Below are 25,077 nucleotides of genomic sequence, written 5' to 3'. Positions count from 1 at the left end.
GCCCCGCATTTCGCCCACCGCTCGTCGAATAACACCTTCTAGCGCCACGTTGAACATCATGCAGGATAGACCATCACCTTGTCGAAGCCCCCTGCGCGATTTGAATGAACTCGACAATTCATCCGAAATCCGCACACAGCACTGCGTACCATCCATCGTCGCCTTGATCAGTCTGATCAGCTTCCCGGAAAAGCCGTTCTCGTCCATGATTTTCCATAGCTCGTTACGGTCGATCGTGTCGTATGCGGCTTTTAAGTCGTTTAATAGATGGTGCGTAGGGACTTGGTGTTCCCGGCATTTTTGGAGGATTTGCCGTAATGTGAATTTCTGATCCGTCCTTGACCGTCCCTCCATGAAGCTGGCCTGATGACTTCCCACAAATCTGTTTGCTTGTGGCGTTAGGCAGCGGAGTAGGATTCGGGATAACACGCTCGGTAGTTCTCACAGTCCAATTTGTCGCCCTTCTTGTAGATGGGGCATATTACCCCCTCCTTCCACTCCTCCGGTAGCTGTTCTATGTCTCAGATCCGGACTATCAACCGGTGTAGACAATCGGCCAACTTGTCCGGGCCCATTTTGATGAGTTCAGCTACCATCCTTCCCAGCCGACTTGTTTCTATTCAGCTGGCGAATGGCTTCCTTAACTTCACTCATCGTTGGGAGTGGCTCCTCTACGTCGTTGGCTACGCCGGCGATGTACCTTCCCCCACCGTCTTGATCTCCTGCATGTGCGCCGTTCAGGTGTTCATCGAAGTGCTGCTTCCATCTTTTGATCACCTCACGATCGTCCGTCAGGATGCCTCCGTCCTTATCCCGGCACATTTCGGCTTGCGGCACGAAGCCTTTGCGGGATGCGTTGAGTTTCTGATAGAACTTTTGTGTTTCTTGGGAACGATGCAGCTGCTCCAGCTCCTCGAGCTCCTCCTCCTCCAGGCGACGCTTTTTCTGCTGGAAAATTCGGACTCGCTGCCTCTTCCGCTGTCGGTGATTTTCCACATTTCGACGGGTGCCTCTTTGCACTCAGAAACAAGAAATTTAAAAAAAAATGCCGCCGGTGAGAATCGAACTCACATCAATTTTCTACCTTCATGACCAGATAGAGAACGAGGGTTGATTGTCAGAGTGTTCCTGCCAAGTTAATTTAAACCGCACAGCACTTGCTTTCTGACATTTGACCGGGGGTTTGCCAGAATTGTATTATGATGTGAAAGGGAAATGGAAACGAGAACCTGTTTTTTGCGTTTTTACTCACTGCTTACATTCACACGCACAGCTGCATAAAGCCAGCGCTGCAGTTTTCCTAATGCCACCTTACATACACACGCACAGCATGCATTGACGGAGCGGATCAATTCATTCGAGTGTAGCCCACCGGCTGCCTGAGATTTGTTTCCATCCTTCTTCATCTTGTGATGGGATAGGAAGGGACATGAAAACGTTTCTATTTTGTTTCCTTCAGTCATACGAAATTCGGTTGCGCTAGGAGGTTAATGCCGGCGGTCTCAAATCGGATCACCGCCGATGGCGTTCACTTCTTATGCCAATGATGTGTAAATATTGAGAACTCATGATTGGAGAAAAGGCTAAATACTGAAACTTCTAACATCAATCCAATCTAGAAACGCGATTCAAATATTTCTATGAAAGTACTCTCAGCTCAATCTTCTCTCCACATATTTCTTCTAATTTGTGAACTCTTCAATAAAATACTTGATGATAGTCGCGTTTTCGAACGATCTTATCTCAACGTGTACGTTTTTGAAGCATGTGTGTATGGATGAAACCGACACTTGGTCATACGAAACGAGCGTGTACGCGCGCAGTCAGTCAGTGAGCGAGCGTGAGCAGGGGAGCGAGCCACATTGTGGCGAGTGGCACATTGCGGAGTTTCCCCCGGCTGGGGCAGTCAAGTGGACCGACTGCATCGCTGCGGAGGACTTGGCCAGTCTGCACAAAGCACAATTTTAAAACCAAAATCGATCCTTTCATCAAAGTTTTAGCTTAACCCTCATCCGCATTAGGGTGTCATTTTGACACCATTGCAAGTTTGAAGGCTTGTAACTTTTTTCAGGAGCTTCAAAATACAAAAATTTCTTCGGGGACCCTACATGAATTCAAAAGTTCTTCATTATTGCATCTTTATTTTTTTTATGGACGAACCCTGGAAGCCTGGACAAAAAAAACTCCCTTTTCCGACTTTTGGTGTCATTTTGACACCACAAAAGTAAAATCTATTTAAGTCGTTTGAATTATTATGAACTTCATATAAAACTTATATCAATAGAAACCTTGTAATGTCAGTCAGCTAAAGTTACAAGTTTTCTCGTTATTCAGCATGAAAGATAAAAATCCGAAAAAACATGCCTCACGAAAACTGCTGTAGTTCATATGTTACACGTCCAAAAAAATATTTGCCTTATGCATATGAAAGCTGAAGATAATGCCTACATCATGAAGACAAGAAATATTTTTTAAATTTTTTTTAATGAAATGGTCACAAAAAGTTAAAAAAAGTGGTCTAAAAAACTTACTTTTCATTCGATTGCTAGTAAATACTGTTTGAGCGATGGTAGAGTTTTAGAAAAAATATGACAACAAACTTTATTAAAATTCTAACATTTTGCTGTCTTTAGATTTTTGATGCAACAAAAATTGAAATTACTGGAATTTTTCAAAGTTCACTACTTTGCGCAATTTTTTTACAAATTGAAATTTCATCTGTATTTGTGGTCCACCGTCAGGTTGTACCCGGATTTTCAGTGCTTTTACAGTGCTAGCAATCGAATGAAAAGTAGGTTTTTAGACCACTTTTTCGAACTTTTGTGACCATTTTCTAAAAAAAAATTTAAAAAATATTTCTTGTCTTCATGATGTAGGCATTAACTTCAGCTTTCATATGCATAAGGCAAATATTTTTTTTGGACGTGTAACATATGAACTACAGCAGTTTTCATGAGGCATGTTTTTTCGGATTTTTTTTCTTTCATGCTGAATAACGAGAAAACAAGTAACTTTAGCTGTATATAATGTTCTAAACATATTTTACTGACATTACAAGGTTTCTTCTGATGTAAGTTTTGTTTAAATCGGTCTAACACGCCGAAAGTTATAACGATTTGAGCTTGTGGTGTCAAATTGACACCACAAGTGCTGATTAGGGTAATGAAATCTAATGCGGATGAGGGTTAAACAATCATGGGTGCAAACGATCCGGTGCAATGGCTTGAAACACAACCAAAATGTGTAACAAACATCTTTCAATACGTTTTTTTCTGATTGAGCTTTTTCGGTGAGTGAAACAACTTTTTTTTAAATTTTACGTAATTTAATTAAACACGAAGTTTTCACTATAATTAAAGACCCTATTCCAATAGAAGAACAACGAAATGTGGTCTATTCCATACCATGCAAGGACTGTCAAGATCTAGTGTACATTGGGCAAACAGGTAGAATGCTTGGAAAAAGATTACAGGAACATGAAAAATTAATCGCAAAAAACGAACCAAAATCGGAATTAGCGCAACACGCAATAGAAGCGCAACACGCAATAGAAGCGCAACACTGTTTCGATTTCAAGAAACCAGGAGTACTCGAGCGGAATCTGAGAGTTCGGGAAACCAGAGAAGCTGCCGAAACCCTACACATCAAGGCAGCGTTGCCAGATTGAAAACCGCTCAAGTCCGTAGATTTGAAGGAAATTGAAAAATGTACTGATTTCGGCAAAATAAAACTTGATGACCTTTTTTTTTGGTCGTCAGGTAGAATATTCATTTATCCGCAGAATCCCTTGAATTTATTCGATAATCCGTAGAAAATCCGTAGGAAATGCTAAAAATCCGTAGATTTTGAGCATCGATCCGTAGTTCCGTAGAAATGCTTAAAATCCGTAGAATTGCGGAGAAATCCGTAGATCTGGCAAGGCTGCATCCAAGTAAGAGGAAAAGAGCGAACAGCAAATCAACAAACCGAAGTAGGAAAACTAGCTACACGCTCATATTAGTTTAACCAATTTTGGTTCAAAAGTAACCATTTTCGACCTTTTTCCGCGTTATGTTTTTTTATGACTTCTCCGCAAGAACCCATAAAATGACTTTTCGGGGAGAAGTTGAATTTTGGTTATTTTTTAACCGTATTCAATATGGCGAAGAAGCTGTAAAATGGTTATTTTTAATGTTGATTTAAAGAGTGGTTACCGCAAATATTTTTGTGAAAATGGCAGCTAATGGCAGAAAAAACATTTGATTTTGAAATGTTTTGTTTATTGTCAAAACTATGTAGCTTACAAATACTAGTAGGTAAGTAGGTAAGGTTTGGGGTTGTGAATAGCCGGACCGGATGATGGAGTCAGCTGAACTGGCAATCGATTCGTCCTTCATTCCGGTGAACGTGTGATAGCTTTCCATATTTAGCGGTAAGCCGACACCAAAGTCGCATAGGCTCAAGTCAAGCCGTTCTTGAATTCTTGACCAAAACATTGAAAAGATTCTCATGAAGGATTATCGCTTTCGGGTGTAGGTAATCGAGAGCAGCCAAGACGTCTCCTCGATACCACTCCTCTTCCTAGGGGAACCGACTACGGCAATACAACGCAGCCAGACATTTGATTGCAGCAAACCCTGTGGGGCAGTCGAATTAAATATATTATTTTAACTTTTCTTATGTCAACTAGTTCCTCTTACCAACTCGCTGGGGAAACTGGATCCAGATCCGGACACATCTGATGAATTGTTCTCGGAGGAAGAAGATAAGGTTTCAATCTTCTCAGACAGACAGCTCGATATCTTCCATGGGAAACATCAGCCGACCATGTTCCTCTTTCTTATTCATCAACGACACTTCCATCTTAATGACGTTTCGCTTGATGAGCAACCTGCATGGTCCCGCTCGGCTTTCCGGTAATCGGCAATGGAAAATTCTGTTTGCAGAATTTTGTTTTCCGATTTTCGGGCAGCCGGTTCCGGACGATCTTGTTCGCTTCAGCCACTTGATGCGGAAAATCCGCTGTGCCATGTTTCTGATGTCCTCCGATGTGAGTTTTTCGGAATGACCATTTTTTAATTAATTTTCGACTGGTTTTCACTGGCGGATGTGACCAAATTTAATAATAAACTTTTAAAACAATCTAGAACCGTTCCGAACTTCGCGCACGTTTCAAGATGGCGAAGAAAAAACGTAAAATTTTACAACCATTTTGTGGTTAATACACGAGAACTACCAAAATGTTTAGATTACTTCATAGAAAAATTCTTAAAAAATAACCATATTGATAGTTTTGTAGCAAAAACCATAAAATGGTTATTCTATAACCAGAAATGGTTAAATAAAAACAAGCGTGTACATTAGACTGAGTCGATTTGGGGTCATTTTTGAATTTCTCAAACCCTGGGGTCTTAAAAGCTTCGTTTTGGTCCAAAACTCATCCATGATTTTTTGCTGAATTTTTAAGTAACGTTTACATGAGTAAATTTGAACTTTTAGGTTTGTATGGGAAAATTGAATATTTTGAACTGAAAAATCAACATCATTTTTGTTTCTTCTGTGGAACCTAGCCTGGTAATTGTTTTGGTGCCAATTTATAAATTTCTTACAGCAAATTTTCCGCTGAACAACTTTGTTGAACATCATAACTTCGTATCTTTTTAGACAAAAAAGTTATTAGCTGTTTAACAGATGTATGTCTTTTTGGATTGATAAACCATGAATTCAATTGACACCACTGCTTGTGCCCCATGAAGTATGGCATGAAAAGTGGTCTTGCAATACTTCGCTAGGCACCCAGCAGTGGTGTCAATTGAATTTATTGTTTGTCAATGCCAAAAAACATACACCTGGTAATGAGCTTATAACTTTTCTGTCTAAAAAGATACGAAGTTATGATATTCGACAAAGTTGTTCAGCGGAAAATTTCCTGTAAGAAATTCATAAATTGGCACAAAAACCATCAGTAGGCTAGGTTCCACATAAGAAACAAAAATGATGTTGATTTTTCAGTACAAAATATTCAATTTTCCCATACAAACCTAAAAGTTCAAATGTACTCATGTAAACGTTAGTTAAAAATTCTGCAAAAAATCATGGATGAATTTCGGACCAAAACGAAGCTTTTAAGACCCCAGGGTTTGATAAATTCAAAAATGACCCCAAATCGACTCAGTCTAGTGTACATACAATAGTCTCATAGTCAAACTGAGAGGAGAGACAGTTAAAAAACCGACAAGCAGCCGAACAGAATAAAATTGTGCTGCTTTATTTTTTGTATGTGATGTGAAGTATTGTGATTTTGATAAATGTAATTTAATTTTAAAAGTTTAAAGTTTTTAATAAAAGTAAATATTTTTAGACGTCTGATGATGGGTGAAGAAAAGTAACCCGAAACGTTACGTAAAATTTAAAAAAGTTGTTTCACTCACCGAAAAAACTCAATAAGAAAAACCCGTAGAAAAAGTACCGGTGATAAACTTTAATTAAAACATCTTTCAAATTAAAAACCTATAATTTTAGGTTAAAAAACCTCTGTGTGCGACAGTAACACTAAAAGTATGATTATACATAAACGTTCAGAAACTTTAATAGCGCTACGTTATCCTAACAGACTGAAAAATTGTGCGTATTGTTGATGACATTCCTTCAATATAAAAAAAGAACAAGTTTTTATTTATAACCATTTATTATTAAATCCCAACTGAAATACAAAACAAAGTCAGGATAACCTATCACATGAAAATAAAAAAAAATATTATTATATTTATCAAATTTATGGGTGGATTCAGTTCAGTGAACTTTAAAACTATTTAAATCTGCTTTAAACATAAACTTTTTGATTCACAATTTTTGCCATTAACGTGACTGGCACTCTTTTAATTCAACAGTGATAGAAACTGTCAATCCTTACTGGACTAATAGCTACTCCTATTACACATTTTTCATCCCTTAATTTGAGAAACATTTGATGTTACTTCCGGAATGATAGCCGATCTGAGCTGACTCATAATTTGCTTGAATCCTATTTCAATGTCTTAATCGACATTATTATGGTACAAATTCAGTGTTGATAGGTTTTCTGGCAAACTCTTCGGATTGTATTCCGAACTATCTGTAATCACTATTTCTTCTTCCAGCGCAGCCAAACGCTCCTTCAAATTCTCAAGCTTACTTTTTGTAGGATTCTTGAAATTTTCAAATTCTTCAATATCTTCTTCTAGCCACTGGATAAACATTTGAATTTCATCCCGTTGTTTTGACTGAACTGCACCCAATGTTTTACGTAAATTCTCTAGATCCAGTTTCAATTGTTTTGTTTCTTGGCGACAACATTCAATTTCACAGTTCTTTTTTACATTATTAGAAAACAAATATTTAATGCCAGATTTTAAATTTTTCCAAGCTGCAGGTGCCACCTGTGCCAGCAACAACCATCCATCAACTTGATTGAAGAAGACCCTCCAAGGATCGGGACTGGGGGTGTAGATCATGTTGGAATACTGTCCATCACAGACAACCGAAGGTTGTCCGAACCACTCAATCGGAGAGCAACCTCCAAAGGTGTCCTGTCCAAATTGATCCGGCGTGAAGCTATGATGATTCTTGGAGAAAACGTTAACAGTTGAACGGAGATGTGAACAGATGAAGGAATTCTTAGACGGATCCAGCGAGTAGCAGTATTGGGTTTTTGATCTGGAGGAACCGGCGTTTTTTGGAATGTCGGAATAATTTGGCTCTGCCATTTCATTTGTTGGAAGTTGTTTGAACGATTTTTGCGATTTGGGCCAAACGAACTCCCAGAAATTCGGGAAATGAAACGAAGAAGATCCACTGGTGGCGCTTCCGTCAAAAGTTATCGACCTTTTGGAACGGGAGCTATCCATGTACCGTTCTTTGACAGCAAACTTGGCTGACACATTGGGGAAGCTTTCGAAAAACTTTTTGTACTGAACATATCGAATAAGGTTGTAATAACCGAAAGCTGCAGTTGATAAAAAAATTCTGTTTGGATTTATAAAAAACGCTCTTTCTTTCCCAAGAACTAATTGTTTTGGAAAATTTTTGCGGATCATTTTAGGAGTGTGTTTAATTATCTGAGAGCCAACTTTTCTTCCATTTTCGAAATGCGTTATGTAGATTTTGAAGGGAGTCAACTTCACGGTGTACGATTTAAGAGGTATGTCTACTCTATACCAAGCCATCTTCAGGTTGCCTGGCTTCAGGACGTAGTGGGTCTTGGAAAGACCATGTTTAACGGTCCCAGCTGTACCGATAATTACTGTTGAGGCACCTTCCAAAAGGCCGAACCAAGTTCGAGGACTTTTCCAATCCCATTCGTTTAACTTAAAATTCATGTTATTGGCCAATGATCCGCCGATATAGGTGAAAAGAAGGAATCCTGCCGACAGTCCCACTGCATATGCTATCTTGGCTGAGCCCGAAGCTAAGGAAAAAAATGTGCGAGTAACTCCAACAAAACCAGAAGGAAGACCAACGGCAATCGCGCCTCCCGTGAAGAACCCGTTCCAAGTTACCGGTGAAGACCAATCCCATTTGGTGGGATCCCATTCATTGGTAGCCGCAGCTGCTCCAAGCAGACCTCCGGCCACAGCTAGAGCTCCCGTTACTGCAACAGCGCTCCAGAAAGCAGTTGTACTTGCAGCACCTCCAAATAAGGCCAAAAAGTATCCAAATGTTGCAAAGCCTCCGTAAACAGCGAAAGCGCCCATAACACCTCCCACAAATAAACCAAGCCAAGTTTTACCGCTAGTCCAGTCCCATTTTGCTGGATCCCAGCTGTTGTTCGCCGCTGCTGCTCCCAAATACGCTCCTATTAGGGCTCCGATTAGGATTATGCAGAGAGTGATGGCTTCCTGCCCATCCGGATCAACCTGTGAAACAGGAGAGTTTCCTGCGTACTTGTACGGACTTGGATACTGCTCCATGGGATCAATCTGATAGAATCTACCGATCTCTGGATCGTACAGTCGTGCGTGGTAGTTGTACAGGCCGGTTTCCTCGTCAAACTCCTGACCCGTGTAACGATAAGCTATCTGACCGTTGGGATCTGCACCGAATTTGCGCATCAACTGTCCGTATGGCATGTAATCGTATGCTGCAACAACTTCACCTTTGTGGATCACCAACCTCGTTGAACCTTCATGATCCGCTAGAACGTTATAGTATTTGTCATTTCGGTAGAATCCGATCAGGCCTAGAGGGCCATGAACGTAAGCCGTAACTGTATTGAGTGAACTGGTTTTAACTTTTGGATCTGGGTAGACCTGCTTGATCTCCACCATGGTTTGGCCTTTGTGATCTCGAATGTAGTAGAGTTCGGACATGAGATGTCCGGCGGCGTTTTTCACCCGCTTCAATGTTCGCTCTCCTTGATAGTTGTACCCGAACTCTATTTGTCTTCCGTTGGTCAAGTGGATTCGCGAAACCCGTTGCGTTAGTGGATCGTACACAAGTTTGTCGATGTTCTTGTGCAGCGCTTTAACGATGTTACCTTCGCTGTCATGTTCTACGGGGTGTTCTGTTTTCATTGATCCTTTCAAGACTTTTGCGATTTGGTTTTTGTTTTTTTGATACTCTAGCTGAATCCTTTGAAACCCGGTGTAGAAGACGCCGTGATTGCCGTTCGGATCGATGGAGAAGGACTGAACGTCAGCTGGGGAGTTTCCTAAGACAGTTGCGAGGTAGCTCTTCAACAGCTTAAAAAACTGTTTCTTTTTGTTTGGGAAGTGGGTGTTTATCAAAGTGTTCAACGGATCGTTCAACGTTAGTGCGTTGATAAGGTTGTTAATTCTAGAAGAACATAACGTCACTTGATTTTTGGGCAACCCTTTCATAAGAGCTTCACATTTTGGACTGCTAAAAGAAAGGTCCATCATCTTCTCCAATGCAATTTTGTACACCACATTTTCTAACTCATCTTTTGATCTTATATCCTGGTCTTTGAACAAAGCTTTTGTTCCAGTAACCTGATCGAGAATGTGAGATTCTTGCAACTCTTGGAAAATAGATTTAATTTTTTCATCATTCAAAGAAGCATCTATTTTGCTGATTTCCTGAACAAATACGTCTTCATTCAAGGGGTTATTGTAGCTTGACAGGATTCTTTCTTCCCCGATGAAGCTCTTAGCCGCGATCAGTTCAGAATGACTTCCGTAGCTGTAGGAATGTCCGTAAAATTCAGGATATCCTTGCTCCAACAAACTTGTAGCAATGATCTTAGCGTTTGAACTGGAAGAACACCGCAGCGGAACTGAGGGCTCCAAATCGGGATAGAAAGTCTTCAAGGGTCTACCCTCACTGTCGAAGTATCCAAGGTCTTTCAGAGAGTCGAAACATATCTCGGCTAAATAGTACTCCATTCCAGATTCTATGAAAGCCCTAGCAGTCAAAGGAATCAAGTTTCGATTTGTTTTTTCGTGCCACTTAGCTTGAAACTCCGTTCGCAAAATACTTCCATCTCCTAATGGGTCGCATCCATAACCATTTTCAGTATAGTACAATTTCTCCGTCAAGAACTCATTGTCGATCGAACCTAAATAACCGGGGGCGACGTACTGATACTTTTGATTAATTGTTTTCCCGTTGGATGAATGTTTGATTTGCGTAACTTTACCCTCAGCATCGTGTTCCAGTTCAGCGATTGTTTCGAATTCGGTGGTGTCTTTGTTGGCTGATCGAAGTCTCGATATCCTTGTTACCTCTCCTCGTAAGTTATGTTCATAGCGTATCACAAGCTGTTCGTCTCCGATCTGGAATGGGTACTTGATGCCGCTGATTTGATCTCCCTTACGAAGATACTCGAGGGAAATTGATTCATCAGTATTCGGTTCAACGTAGCTTTTCTTCAACAGGTTACCATCTTCGTTGTAGAACTGAACTTCGCTGAACGTCGTATCGCTGTTCTGTTTTATTAAACGAAGAATTCGTCCACGCAGTTGCGGATCCAAAGAGCTTTCGCCGTAGTCCAGCTGCATTGAGTAAATGCTGTCGGTAATTGGTTCGTTAACTCTCTTTGGGTCCCGCACTTGTTGAAGAACTGTATTGGTGGCATTCAGCAAGCCTGCTTCACAAACTTTGTTAAAGACGTTGTACTGGAAGTAAGCAATTTTGTCAACGTTTTGCCTATCTTTTGTATAGTGAAGTTGATACCGGAGTCTGTTAAGCTCGTCATACTTGAACTCCACCTTTCCTCCATCGGGAGTGTCTTTCATAACTAGTAGCTCACCTTGTTCATCGTACTCTCTACGCTCTGCCCAAGCGCTCTCAGTTATGTCTTTGATCGGAGTGAATCCCCTTGTCTTAGTCGCCTGGTACTGATCTTCGTAGAAGTTTGGTGGCAACATTTGAAGCAGATAGCCTTTCTCGTTGTAAGTCCAGGTGGTCAGAATGTTGTTGTAGTCCCGAACGCTTTTGTATTCGGCAATCTTCTTGTCCCGTCTGTTGTAAACAGTTACCTGTTTGATTCCATTCGGGAGATCTTCCTGCTCATAGCGATACCCGTCTTGGGTGTGATAGTGCAGTTTGATAAAGCTTTGATCCGTGTCCAATTTGAATTTGTGCACGTATTTACCAGATATAGAGTAATCGGCACCAGGTTGACTTACTTTTTTCCTGATTGATAGCGGATTGTTGTGGTACTCGATTTGAAAATACGGATGTTTTCCGTACAAGTTTTGAGTGGTTGAAACTGTACCATCCATTGTTCCCGTTTTTGGGAAATCGTGTTCGTTTGTTACAAAATCCGAATGGTAGTTGAAAATTTTACTTTTGAGAGATTGAACAGAATGTTTGGTCCATACAGTTTCGGCAATTTTTCGACCAATGGTGTCGTAGATGATTTGTCGAATCAAAATGTTATCAGGATCTTGCAGTAGGATTTCCTGAATTGGATTGGACTCTCGATTCATGTAGGATATGTGGGCCATAGTATCCTCCATTATAAATAGGTCATTAATTTTTGTTGATTTACCAGAACTTTCAACGCTAAACTCTTTACCTTCAAAAAGCTTGTTTGACTCCTCAAATTCAAAACATATGTGACCATCTACCCAAACGCTTGTAAAGCTTGAACCTGCAAGAACCAAAATTTCTGAGCTACTGGAGATTGTATTACAAGAGGCGGAGTTATAGCTCAATTTATTGTTATTCAAGATAATTTGACGTTCTCCAACGTGTATTTCCAATCCTCCGTTACAAATAAAACGAACTCCAAAGACATTACTTGCCAATTTCCTCTTCAAAGACATTATTCCAGTTAAATCTATTGCTCCAGATTCAACCAAATGCTTGAACCCCTCAAAATCCCACCTCTCTTCAACGGTATACGGAGAAAACGACTCCAACCATCCAGTCTTCGGTTTGATTTGAACTCTCGATGAAGAACTTCCTTCTCTCGTCTCATCCGGCTTAACCCTCTCCGAAGATCCAATGTTTTTGGAATAGCTCACCAAATACTTAAGAGCACCGTTTTCGTCCAGTTCAGCAATCCGTCGGCTGTACAGATCATACAGAATCCTTGAAGCTGCTCCATTATTGTGGATTTTGCCGATCAGCTGAGCAGTTTGTGGATCGTAGATTGATGCTTCGAAATCGAAGTTAAGAGGAGAAATTCTAACGTGATCAACGTCTAAGGCGTTGTTTTTTGCTTCGATAGTTAGTTTAACGAAATCAGTTGGTGGATTGTCAGCTTTCGGATTGATTCGATTCTTGAAGCTTTCATCATTACTAACAGTTTCAACATGCATCCAGTCCTGGAAGATTTGTTTGACAACTCCTTTGTCAGCTTTTCCATTAACGGTTAAAGTGACGAAATCAGTTTCTTCGTTTATTTTTAACAATTTTTCCGATCGAATCCAGCAGCTTACAATGAAGTGATCAAGGTAAGGAACGTTTGTAAGTTCCCTCGATAATTTCTCATTTTTCTCAAGTCGTAAGAAGTTCTTTCCAGTACCGGAAAACTGTTCGGTTTTGACTTTATCCTTCCCGATTGGTATATCACCAACCAGCCAACCTTCCAAGTTCTCATAGTCTTCAAAGCCAACAAACTGGGTAACATTCCACTTCTTATCGTGTGGCCACGTCTTCAGGATCGGATAGCTTCCACTCTTATCCATCAGTGCCAGTTCTTCACTTTGCACCTGTTGCTCATCTGTCTCTTTTTGCTGTTCTTCTTTACGCTCATCCATGCGCTTGATGTACTCTGGATCGAACACGCTCTCATCTGCATTGATGACTTCAACAACTTGAGTGTTGCTAGCAAAGTTGCTCGTCTCTCTGTAGTATCCCGTTTTTGATTTGTCGGCTCCTGGAATCACGTTTGTTATATTGAACAGTAACTCAGCTCCAGCTGCGATGGGTACGAGGTATTCGTACCCGATGCTGTATTCCTCGAATCCGGTCTTTAACGTCTGCTTTGATACGACTACGACGGTAGTTCTTCGTTTGGAGCTCAAACTTGCCGCTGGTCTAAGCACGACTGCGTTGTCCGATTTTCGTGTGGTGATCAAAACAGAAGCGCTTGTCGTTGCGTGTGCAGTTTCGTCCATGAATTCTACTTTATCGAACTCTTCCTGTTCATTAAGCTTCAGATTGTACACCACTATGCTGTCCTTGCGTTGTCCCACTAAGAAATTTGGGTATTTGATCGCTAGTTTACCGGCCAATTGAATTCCTAGATCGATTTCTATTTGTGGTTTCAATTGGGAGCTCATTTTGATGTTTTTCTTCAAACTTTCTTTGGAAAGGTTTACTAAACTTCCAATGGCAAAGTTGAAATGTTTCAGTTTTAGCTCGTCGCCGTCCATTTCTTGGTTTACAAATTTCTCTCCATCGTACGAAAGCTTGGTGTTTCCAACCATCACTCCTTCACTGTTTACCTGCATAGTATATTTTTCAAAATTCAATGGAATTTTCATCATCCGCTCATAGTAAGGCATTCCTTTTTCATGTTCTTCTGAAATTTTAACATCTTTGCCTTCTTCATCTTTGGCTTCTATGAATTTAACTTTAAACTTTCCATCAGACTGTTTGACAAACCTAAACAAATATTGATATCTCTGAAGCCAATTTTCACTCAGAGCTTCAATATTTCGGTCACACTGTTCGAGGTTTTCCATATTCAAGTCCATAACTTTCGTTGATTTCACGCTATAATCTGACCCCAAAGTATACAAAAATAATTTCACGGATATTTGTCCCTCGCTAGACAGTTTAATCGTTCTCATGATCAGGACGTTGTTGTACAAAGCAAAAGAACTCTCGTAAATCATTTGAGAAAACTCATCCTTGTAGTCCTGAAGGTCGGCCGACGCTTCCGAGTCATCTGGGTTTGTCGCTTCCACTTTTATGTACTCGAAGAATGTTTCAAAATCCTTTAGATTTGGTTTGGACCTTCCAATATCGATAGGTTTCTCAATCAACTTCCCTGTGGCACCCCACCTTATCAGTTTAACACCCTCTTCATAAATTACCATTCCCCGATTGATGAAAACTATTTGGTTTAGCAACCAGTACTTTCTGTTGAAGCGTCCATTTCTCTTCTTCCAAGCGCTCATAAAAAATTGTTTTGTCATTCAGATAAACAAAATAATCCTCCCGAAAATCATTCTTCAAGTTCTTCTCAGTTGAAGTACGCGAAGCTTTACCGAAATCTTCACTCCACACGCCATTTTTGTCTTTATTGAAAACGAATATTTTTGACAGTTTATCCTCAGCTTCTTCAGTTACGTTGTAAGTAACAACCAACGAAAAATATTTCTGCTTCAAATTGGCAGCAAAATTTGACACAGGTCCAACGTTTGGGTATTTAATCTTGAAACTCTGTTCCGCAACAAAGTTGTTCAAACCGGAATCGTCTTTCAGCGAAAGTGTTAAAGTCGATTGATCATATTGATGTTTAAGAATTTTCAAAGCGTATCCTGGCCCACTGTAAAGATCTGCCAGCGGTTCCATGAGATGGATCAATTTTGCAACATCAACTGACTTTTGTTCATAGTCAAAAGTTACTTTGGATCTCGATGGAAGCTCCATTGAATTAAGCATATTTCTCTTATTGTACTGGAACGCCAACACCGGATGAGCGTCGTTTGTTTGCTGCAAGGATTTCAAATATTTGAACTTCTCTTGATTATCGTACTCCAGCTTGAGTTCTTGAAGATAACGAGGCGTTTCAACGTTGATTTTGGTTAGAATTTTTGTATTTTTAAACAGTTGCTTAGTACCAAATGGAGGCTGCTCCTCATATTCGAATGAAATGGATGTTCCCAAGCCATCATTTATATTTTTCAAATAAATTGGTTCGTTGATTTTATTTCCTTCGGAGTAAACATAATTAAGTTTCACATCACTGGATAATGTATTTTGGATTTCTACCAAATACCACTGAACAGCTTTTGGAATACTGTTCAGTCCATTTCCATTTTTGTTTAAAACAAATCCGTACCAATCTTTTTTAACTTCAGATGACTCAATTCCTTTTCCAGGGCGACCGTAAAAATACTTCAACTTTCCGTTATTCACTTCCCATTCCTCCTTGTTTGAATCATACTTGACCAAAATGTCACTCTTTCCAATAATTCTGAAACTTTTTATTCCAGAATCATCATTTTCCTTCCAATCTCGATCCAGTTTAATCTTCATCTGATCTTTCACAAGAAAATAATCGTGTTCTTCTTCAAAAATCGTACTCTTATGGTCCATGACGATGCAATCTTTTCCCAAAATCCAATGTTGCCCGAGAACTCCCTGATTGTCAGATTCATCAATCTGATCTCCATAATATGCCATCAACTTGATCGGTAATCCCATTCGATCTTGCATATCAATCAGCGGGAATGAAAACTTCAACTTTCCTGAAGTTTTGTCCACCACGTCTTTGAAATGTTTTTCATCAAGGCTGTCGCGTAGCCAGCGAATTGGTTTTTCTTTATTCTGATCAGGTTGGATTCGAACTTTTTCACTTATTTTCAATGGAACAGACCCTTCTTGTTCACCATCTTCAGGAACCACATTCAATTCAGGCTTTTTCTCATCATCAAACTCCAAAGTTGTTTCGTACAAATGTCCACCATAATAACCGAAAACTTTCAGCTCCTTTCCACTTTTTTTGGCTGAAGCCACCAATGCATGTTCAACACCATTCTCGTCACCTCCCTGAGCAACGAACCCTTTACAGTCCTTCGATACTTCCAGATACTCAATTCCTTGAGGTCCAGTTCCAACTAATGCGTCCACTTTGCCAATATCCGTTTTGATTAGTATCAACGACTCCAACATTTTATCGTCCCAGCCTTCAGCGGCCGAAAACTGTGGACAATGATACAATTTTTCCGTTAATTGTCCGTTCAACTTGAAGACATTCAGACCTTCTTCCGAAATATGCAACATTTCATCGGCGGTTGTTTTGAACAGTTTTCTCACCTTCGGTGAGTTTACGATGCTCAACACTTCCATTAAGTTTCCTTCAATGTCTTTACCATTTAGATCAAACAACCACATCACGTCTGCTTTGGGAACGGCTACGTAATCAACCGATCCAGCTGCATTTGACACAGGAAACAACCCTTCAGCACCATCTGCTGTAGCTGTATTTTGATCTTCAACAGCAGCCGAATCTCCATTCGAAACTTCAAACTCATTGACAATGTTCAATCTGTCCAAAACCAATATCCAAGTCTTATCTTTCTTGGGGAACAGGTAAATCGGAGATTTAGGACTCTCAAATTCCGAGATATCAAACACACCGTTATCCAAATCTCTTGTACCACCAGATCCACCGTCTCTTCTTTTAATCCCACCCTCATCAACGTAAAACACATCCTGCATGTCCCCACCATTCCACAACACAGCCCACGGATTTCTTGGATGATTAAGAGCAGTATCAAAAGCGGAAACGTTCCACTTCCAATCCAATCCATCGAACCGCATCAACCTCTTGCCATGCTTCACAAAAACAACTCCCTTCCCAGGATCACTTCCGGGGGCATCCCGGATGCTCACCTCGTTGCCAACCGGTATCCCGAGATACTTGTTGGACTTCTTCGCCTCCTTGATTCGCAGCATATTAAGCTAATCACCAAACCTTAGGTAGAACTTGTTGAATTCTAAAGAACTGGTTGATCAGATCCATTATTTTATACACCATGTTACAGAAAATTTTATTTGAACAAGCTTTCCAGCGTTTGCCACAACTAAGCCTTTTCAATATGTACTTTAAAGAAATCTATTAGTTCAGCGTGCTTGAACGAGAAAACAGAGTCAGCGATCAAACATCGAGTGCAATCTTTAGACACCGGAGGGAAACATTGTAGTTGGTAAAGAAATCTGATCAAATAATGAATGTGGACTTTTGAAACGTTCTTCAACTGGTCTCCGGATAAAAAACGCCTTTTGTTTCAAAGCTTAATTGAAATAATCCTGCAGAAAGAATCAAGATTATGTTTTTAGTAAATTGACAAAAGCGACAATGGCGAAGCCTATTAAGCAAATTCTTAAACTCCTCTTGGATCCGGCTGGGGTGCAAGCAACCTTAGTGGAGATCGGGTACCTAAACAACAACTTCACGACGGTCCTTTTGCGAGATAGTGGGGTTAGCTTGAGTCATGCGAGCCCGTCACTGAAACAAACATCTAGCAACGAAAAATGAACTTGAATCTGGAAAACGACAAAGACCCACGCGACGCGATTGTAAACTTGGAACATGGAACTGCTGATCTCTAAATTTCATGGGCAGTATCCGTGTGTTCTCCAACGAATTGACGAGACCCTAAAATTTGAAATCGTAGCGCTGCCGGAGATATGCTGGCAGAGCTCAACGGTTCATACGTTTCGAAATATTCATACCATCCACCATCTGTGGCAACATACACGAGCTGGAAACAGCTTTTGGGGAATAGTGATGGGGAACTGAAGCACAACTAAAGCAACCTGAGGTCGCAGTAGACTACGCGCAATCGCTCGAAGCAGCGCTGCCTGAAGACAGCAAGCTTGACTTAGTCCCTCTTCAGGACTGTTGGGATACCATCAAGACAGTCATCATAAGCGTTTCTTCGTAACGCGGAATCGGGCTTGTGGAATGAACTTGATGGAACGACAGGTTTAACAAAGAGTGTAGGAGGGTGATGGCGAAGAGATCGCCGCGTAAGCGGCAGTTGTGCAAAGAAGTACACATCAAAACGTTGAAAATTATCAACAGCGGACGAGGCAGCGAGTCCACATCTTCCAGGAAAAAAGGGCCACCTGGAGGAGGTGGAGCTCGAGGATTTGGCGAGGACGCAGCTACATCGTTACCATGAAATACACAAGTTTAAACAGAAGCTCAACGCATTCCGCCGGCATCCTGACGAAGGAGAAAACAACACTTCGATGAACACTAGAACAGCGCACACGCAAGAGATCAAGACAGTGTAGAGCATGGGTGGCCAACATTTTCAACAGTCGGGCCAAATTTTGGAAATGCGATAGACTGGCGGGCCACAGCACCATTTTTTTTTTTTTTCATTTTCCGAGCAAATAATTTCAGATGTCGCTACTAAATCGGCAGCGCTGCCCGAAAAATGGAAGATCAGTTATTCATTTGCGAACCAAGTTTTTAAGAAATTTATTTTAAAATAACTAATTCAAAAGTTAACCAGACCTCCATCATTGATAGTTTCAAAACTGAACTAACTTCAACAATTCAAAATGCAGTTTCAAATGAAATGCATACTATAAAATCGGGTTTTCAAACAGTGACCGCGGCCATAGAAACATCCCAAAAATTCTCGCCTTCAAAATTTGACACTATTCAAACAGATTTTAAAAATTTAAAGTAGGGATGAAATTCCAATATATGAGGTTGAACTAAAAAAACGCAATCTTTTTTTTTTTTGAAGATGATGAAAAGTTTGAGAGAAACAAGAGAATCAATGTTTCAAGCGTAAATTTCATGATTTTTTCGAAAAATTCATTGATTCTCATGTATCCTTAATCTTTTCGTCATAATAGAGAAGTTGATTTTTTTTAAGAAATTTTGAGAGCGATGTTTTATGTTTTTTCAATTTGCACCAGTTCAAAAGTCATGATTTAAATAAAAAATTTAAAAAAATTATCAAAGAATAACGGCACATTTTTAACATGTAGATATGCCTATAACAGAATAATTGTTTTAACAGAAGAATAAGAACGAAAATTTTTAATTGTTTCAAACTTTTGCGAAATTATCTTCGATATGGGAACAATTTTATTATCCGACGGGTTTGTTACAAGGACAAGGTTCCTAAATTTTCCATAGGATTACAAAATTTGTGTATTTATGCGACTTTAAAATACAGGCTTTTTTGCAGATTTCATTTTTTTGTGAGGCTTTTGATATTATGTTTTCGCCAAAAAAAAAAATGAAATCCACATTATTTTGTAATTTTTTAATGGATATTATAACATGGCACATCAAAACGCAGTGAATTTCAATAGCTTTTTAAATAAAATATTTTAAAAAAAGTTTGTTTCGAAATATCATTAATAAGCTGCAAAAACTTTCAAATAGTACCTTCTGCAAAAATGAGAAAATTAAAAAATTTGGTAAACATCTGGAAATACCCTACGCAAATTGTCATGTAATGGATGTATCTATTTTGTCGTGATATTTACAGTAAATATTTCATTGATTTCAATGGAAGCTGACAAATGAAGTATATTCTCCTATCTAAAATGCCCAAAATTCTAAACTTTGACAAATAAGTTATTTAAGTTGTATATAAACCAATTATAAACCAATCAAACTCATGCCATGCAGCCATTTAGAAGCTCTTATTGCTTCAAGAATAATGGTAGGTAAGTGGTAATAAAATAATAAAAAAATCATCACAATACACATCTGTTAATCGAAATTACAGTTCATGTATGAAATATTAGAAAATATAAAAATATACAGGTTTTTCCTAATTTTAATTCGAATTCTTGAATGATTGGTACAGGTTTTGATAAATTTATCTCCAAATGGTACAGAAACCAAGAAAAAACCTCAACTCTTAAATAGAGCTTACACCACATGTAACATTTTGGAAAAAGCTTCGCGGGCCACAAAAAGACAGCCGCGGGCCACAAAAAGACAGCCGCGGGCCACATGTGGCCCGCGGGCCGTGGTTTGGCCACCCCAGGTGTAGAGGCTTTTGAGTGTAACTTATTTAACGGATCTGAGCGTTATTCTACGGGTGTTGCTGTTAATGGTAACTAATAGTTTTTTACAAGATGGAAATTTGACTTCAAACCATAACAGCTGGGTGTTTGCTGTCGTGAGTGGATTCGTCCCACTGAAACCACCTAGGGCTTCGAATTCCAGATGTGCATTTTTTTTACCATATGATACTACATCAAGGGGTAGGCTGTGCTCATGCATTTATGCATCTCAACCTTTTCCTTTTCCTCTTTTCATTTTGGTCTTTCTTATTTATCTTCTTTCTCCTTTTTCCTCCTTCTTCTTTTTATTTTTCTCCTTTTCCTCTTTCGCCAACCTCTGACTAGTACAAAAAACCCTGAGACGTGTGCCTGTTAGGTAACTCTTTCAAAATAACACATCCGCTCCTGTAGGATTTCCAACCACCAAAGCAAGGTTGATTGAAAAACTACCAAGCAAGAATCCCGTCACGACCACCCCGAATGCTATCTCCGCTTACCTTTGCTGCAGAAATGAACGTGAGTAGGTGAGATCTTTTAAGTCCCACAACACGTATGAGTCCATATTAGGGTTATACCGCGCCCTAAGATCGCGTTGCTTTTGAGTTGTGGTGTCATACGAGACCCAAGACTTTCCATTAGCTTGTCTAGTTTGGTTGACAACCTCGCTCTCTCCGTTCATCATCTTTCCTGATTCATATTAGATCGCGCATGATTTGCGAGATTTCATCGACTATAGCATGCCGCGATTGTTCGTCGCTACACATTTCACTCACAATATGTTCAGAGTTCAAATTTTGAAGTTGTTGATGTCTCGAAATGAACCTGGGCCAGATAAAAATAGCATGTTCTGCCGATTCCTCCTTATTCACACATTCCGGGCAATAAGGCGAGCTGATAAGCTTAAACCGATGAAGGTATTGCTTAAAGCACCCATGACCCGAAAGGAACTGCCTCAGGTGGAAGTTGACCTCTCCATAGTTCCGATTTACCCAGTCTAAAAGTCGCAGGATTAGCCTATGCGCTCATCTTGCGTTGTTCGATGCGTCCCATTGCTCCTTCCATTTGAGCATTGACGCTGCTCGTTGAACTTTACGCACTCCTCTAACAGCTCTTGCTTCGTAACACTCTATATCCTTTGCCAGAGTTCATGCCCGCGATGACAAAAGCTGCATCTGCTGATATTCTCGCAAGGAGACGTCTCTTGCTGACCATGAACCATGACAGTTCGACATAACCCAGACCAATGTATTGATGATTTTCGATCCACTTTCGCAACCGTATTTGATATGAGCACCACAACTTACGTGGTTGTCGACCCTTACTCCAAGGTATTCCAGCTGCTGTTTCGAAGATGCCGTGTGTCCTCCAACAGTAATCTTTATGTGCGGCACAACTCTATTATTGGTCACGAGCAGAACTTCGGTGGTGAGCTATCTGAAGCTTAATTCCCTCCATCCAGATGCCAACCTTTTCTACGGACACCGTTGCAAGGTCTTCTACCTCCTTGATTGTTTCGCCGGTGGTCATGAGCACGACATCGTCAGCAAATCCGACTATCTGCACGCCTGCTGGTAGTTTCAGCGTTAACACCTCATTATACTTGGCATTCCAAAGCACAGGTCCAAGTATGGAACCCTGTGGAACCCCCGCTGTTAGGGCAGTAGATCGTAACCTAGTTTCGATTTCGTACGTCAGGACTCGATTTTCTAAGAAGCTTCCTATTATCCTGCAGAGCGTATTGGGAACACGCATCCTGTGAAGCGCTTAGGCAATCGTTTCCCAGCTGGCATTGTTTAAGGCATTTTAACGTTGATTGTCACAATGGCGCAGTGACGAACACCTGTCCGCTTCTTTTTATATGCGCGCTTCGCGTACTCTGTCACCATTCAGATGGCGTCCACCGTAGATCTCCCTTTCCGAAAACCGAACTGTATGTCCGCACAGTCCACTTTCGCCTTCTGTGTTGATAATAAGTCTGTTGAATATTATCCTCTCCAGTAGCTTACCAAGGGTGTCCAGTAGACAAATGGGTCTGTACTATGATGGATGCCTTGGAGGTTTCTCAGGTATCGGTAGTAGCATCAACTTCGCCGTTTTCCACTAATTGGGAAAAGATCTCTCATCGAGACATTTTTGTAGCACCACTCTTAAAGTACCTGGAAGGGTTTGTACCGCCACCTTCAGCACTGTATTTGGGATTCCGTCCGGACCAGGGGCCTTATTAATCGCAAGTTTCTTAGTGATTGCTACAAGTTCCTCGTTCGTTACTGGCTCGATGTCGTGGGCACCCTCGTCGTACGGGGTAAGTGGCCAATGCGTCGGGCCATGCTTCGGGAAAAGATGTGCAACGATCCCTTTCAGTTTTTCCGGACACTTTTCAGTCGGCGACCTAGGGCCACCGAATCTCGCCAGTGCAACTCAATAGGCTTGGCCCCATGGATAAGCTTGCCAGATTGCCCGGTTTTATCCGGGTTTGCCCGGATATTTGATGCAAAATTTCGAGAAAGTCCGGTCCGGCCCGGTTGCCCGGATACCGTGAAAAAAGTCCGGATATTGCCCGGATTTTTTCGCAACTTTCACGAAGAAACCAAAAAAAAATCAAATTTTTTGAGTAAGTTTCAGAAAAATCGATTATCGGTATGAAAATTTTCAACGGTTGTTCCAAATAATTTCGATGATTTACTTTAATAAACCTTTAAATATTTAAGTGTTCCAAAATGTTTTTGGAAGTCTGCAATTACATTAATCAAATATTAATTTCATTTTTTTTGCATTTTTTCTTTGCTTTTATATATAATAATACCTAAATTTTGCCCGGTTTTTGCCCGGTTTTTGGATTTGAAAAATTGAAATCCATGCCCGGATTTTGCCAGGTTTTTTTGAAAAAATGCCCGGAATTGCTAGGCCCGGATGAGAGTGCAAAAAATTCTGGCAACCTTACCCATGGATTATCATCTACGCTCTGTAGCAGTTCTCTTTGCTTGCTATAATAGCTCGCTTAAGTGCCACCTTGGCTGCTCGGTAAACGGCATCTCTCGTTTCTCTATCGGCTTCGTTTGGCGCCGGTTGAGCTCGTCGTCTGGCTTTTAGACAGCTAGTACGAAGCTCAGCTATTTCTGAGGTCCACCAGTAAGCTGGTCGTCGCCACCACTTCGGTGTATTCCTTCTGGGCATGGTCATGTCGCACACCGCTACCATCATTTCCGTCAGCTGCTCAGCATCATGGACCTGCGATACTTCCAGCATTTTAATACCTTCGGCGCACGCTTGCTTATCGAAAACTCATGGGCTGGCAGTTGCTTTACTGCCACCGGATTTCGGTCTCCTACGCTGTAATGTATCGCCTGGTGATCGCTGTGCGTAAAATCGTCACACACTCTCCAATTCATGTTAGTTTTTAATTATGGCCTCGCAAAGGTGATATCTATCACCGACGTTCTGTGTGGTATTCCTTGCGATAGGTGTTGATGGATCCAGTGCTGCACGCTCAACCTCCAGTCTCGCGAAGGACTCTAGCAAACTGTGGCCTCTAGGGTTGTTGAACCGCCCTAGCGTTGATGTTTCCTTCCATCACTACAGGAGCCCTTTCTGTCAATTCGTGAGTGAGTTCATACAACATTGTGTTGATCTCCCCGATCGTCCATCTTGGTGGAGCGTAGCAGCTGCAGAAAAAGATGCTGTTAATTTTAGCAATCACGAATCCATCTCGAGCATCTTTCACTATCTCCTGGATAGGAAAACGTCCCGTGGCGTCGATAGTAGCTAAGCCAGACCTGTCCACTGTCCAACTACCGTTTCCAGGCGGAATTCTGTATGGTTCTGATAAAAGCGCAACATCACACTTCCTTTCGCATTCCGTTTGCTCCAACAGAAGCTGTGCGACCTCGCTATGGTTGAGGTTTAACTGGATTACATCCACATTTACTGGCTTGCCTTTGTCTTTTTGTATGCCTGACAGTCCAAGCCATCAGTTTCGTGAGCGTTGTCATCCGCCTGCTTGCACAGCATGCATTTGGGTTGATTTTTGCCAACTCTAGCGAAGTGTCATTCTTCACCACATCTTAAACAACATCGTGACCGGTCGGGTCCGTTGCAGCTTCGAGATTGGTTACCAAAGTCCCAGCAATTAAAACAGCGTTGCATTTGTTTCGGTATCTTGGGTGCGGTTCTAAAGTGCCCCACTGACCACCCAACTCTTACACTCCCTGCCGTCAGTAGAGTGTCGGCCGCTGTTGGCGAGAGACGAATCTGCAATCTGCATTCCACCGTACGCCATTCTCAGTTGCATAGCTACTGATTCGTTGCTCATACCAGGTATGCCAAAGAGTGCTTTCTCGAGCTCCTTTGCAGTGGTAAATTCATCCAAGTCCTTGCATTAAATAGATGCGACCTGCGATAGCGGTTGGACAGTCGCTTCATCGCCTAGGGTGCTTTCAACAAGCTCGTTGAAGTCGGCGCTCTTTACCGTCGAGTCTTTTTTTTTAGCTCGAAGAGCAGTTCACCTTTTTGGGTGTGTCTTGTTTCGGTGACGCTCTTGCCAAGGAACAAGTCCCCATACGTTGTGATTTCTTTCGCTTCCACGATAAGGGCATCACCCCTGGACATCATCCGTTGAGGTTTTGGTTTTGGGTGTGGTTCTGGCTTCATGACGACCTTTCTTTTCGTGTTTTCCTTCCTATTACGAACCATTCGCCTGCCTCCTGCGCTACTTTCTCCGACTACGTCGTCGTAGTCCGTACCCCTCCTTTTTTCGGAGGAATCCCTTCTCCGAAGCCTCGGCTTTCCGGATCAGCTCCGTTCGTTCCTTGACGGCACTCTGCAGATGTACCATTAATTTCGGCACCCAGGTCTTGATGTGCGTGTGCACGTTGTTGGTACTTCGCACAAACTCCTGCATCTTATCGACCATGTCGGCTGCCTCCA

The sequence above is a fragment of the Uranotaenia lowii genome, chromosome 2, assembly GCF_029784155.1.
Source record: "Uranotaenia lowii strain MFRU-FL chromosome 2, ASM2978415v1, whole genome shotgun sequence".
NCBI lineage: Eukaryota > Metazoa > Arthropoda > Insecta > Diptera > Culicidae > Uranotaenia > Uranotaenia lowii.
Note: the sequence above shows the minus strand (reverse complement) of the source record.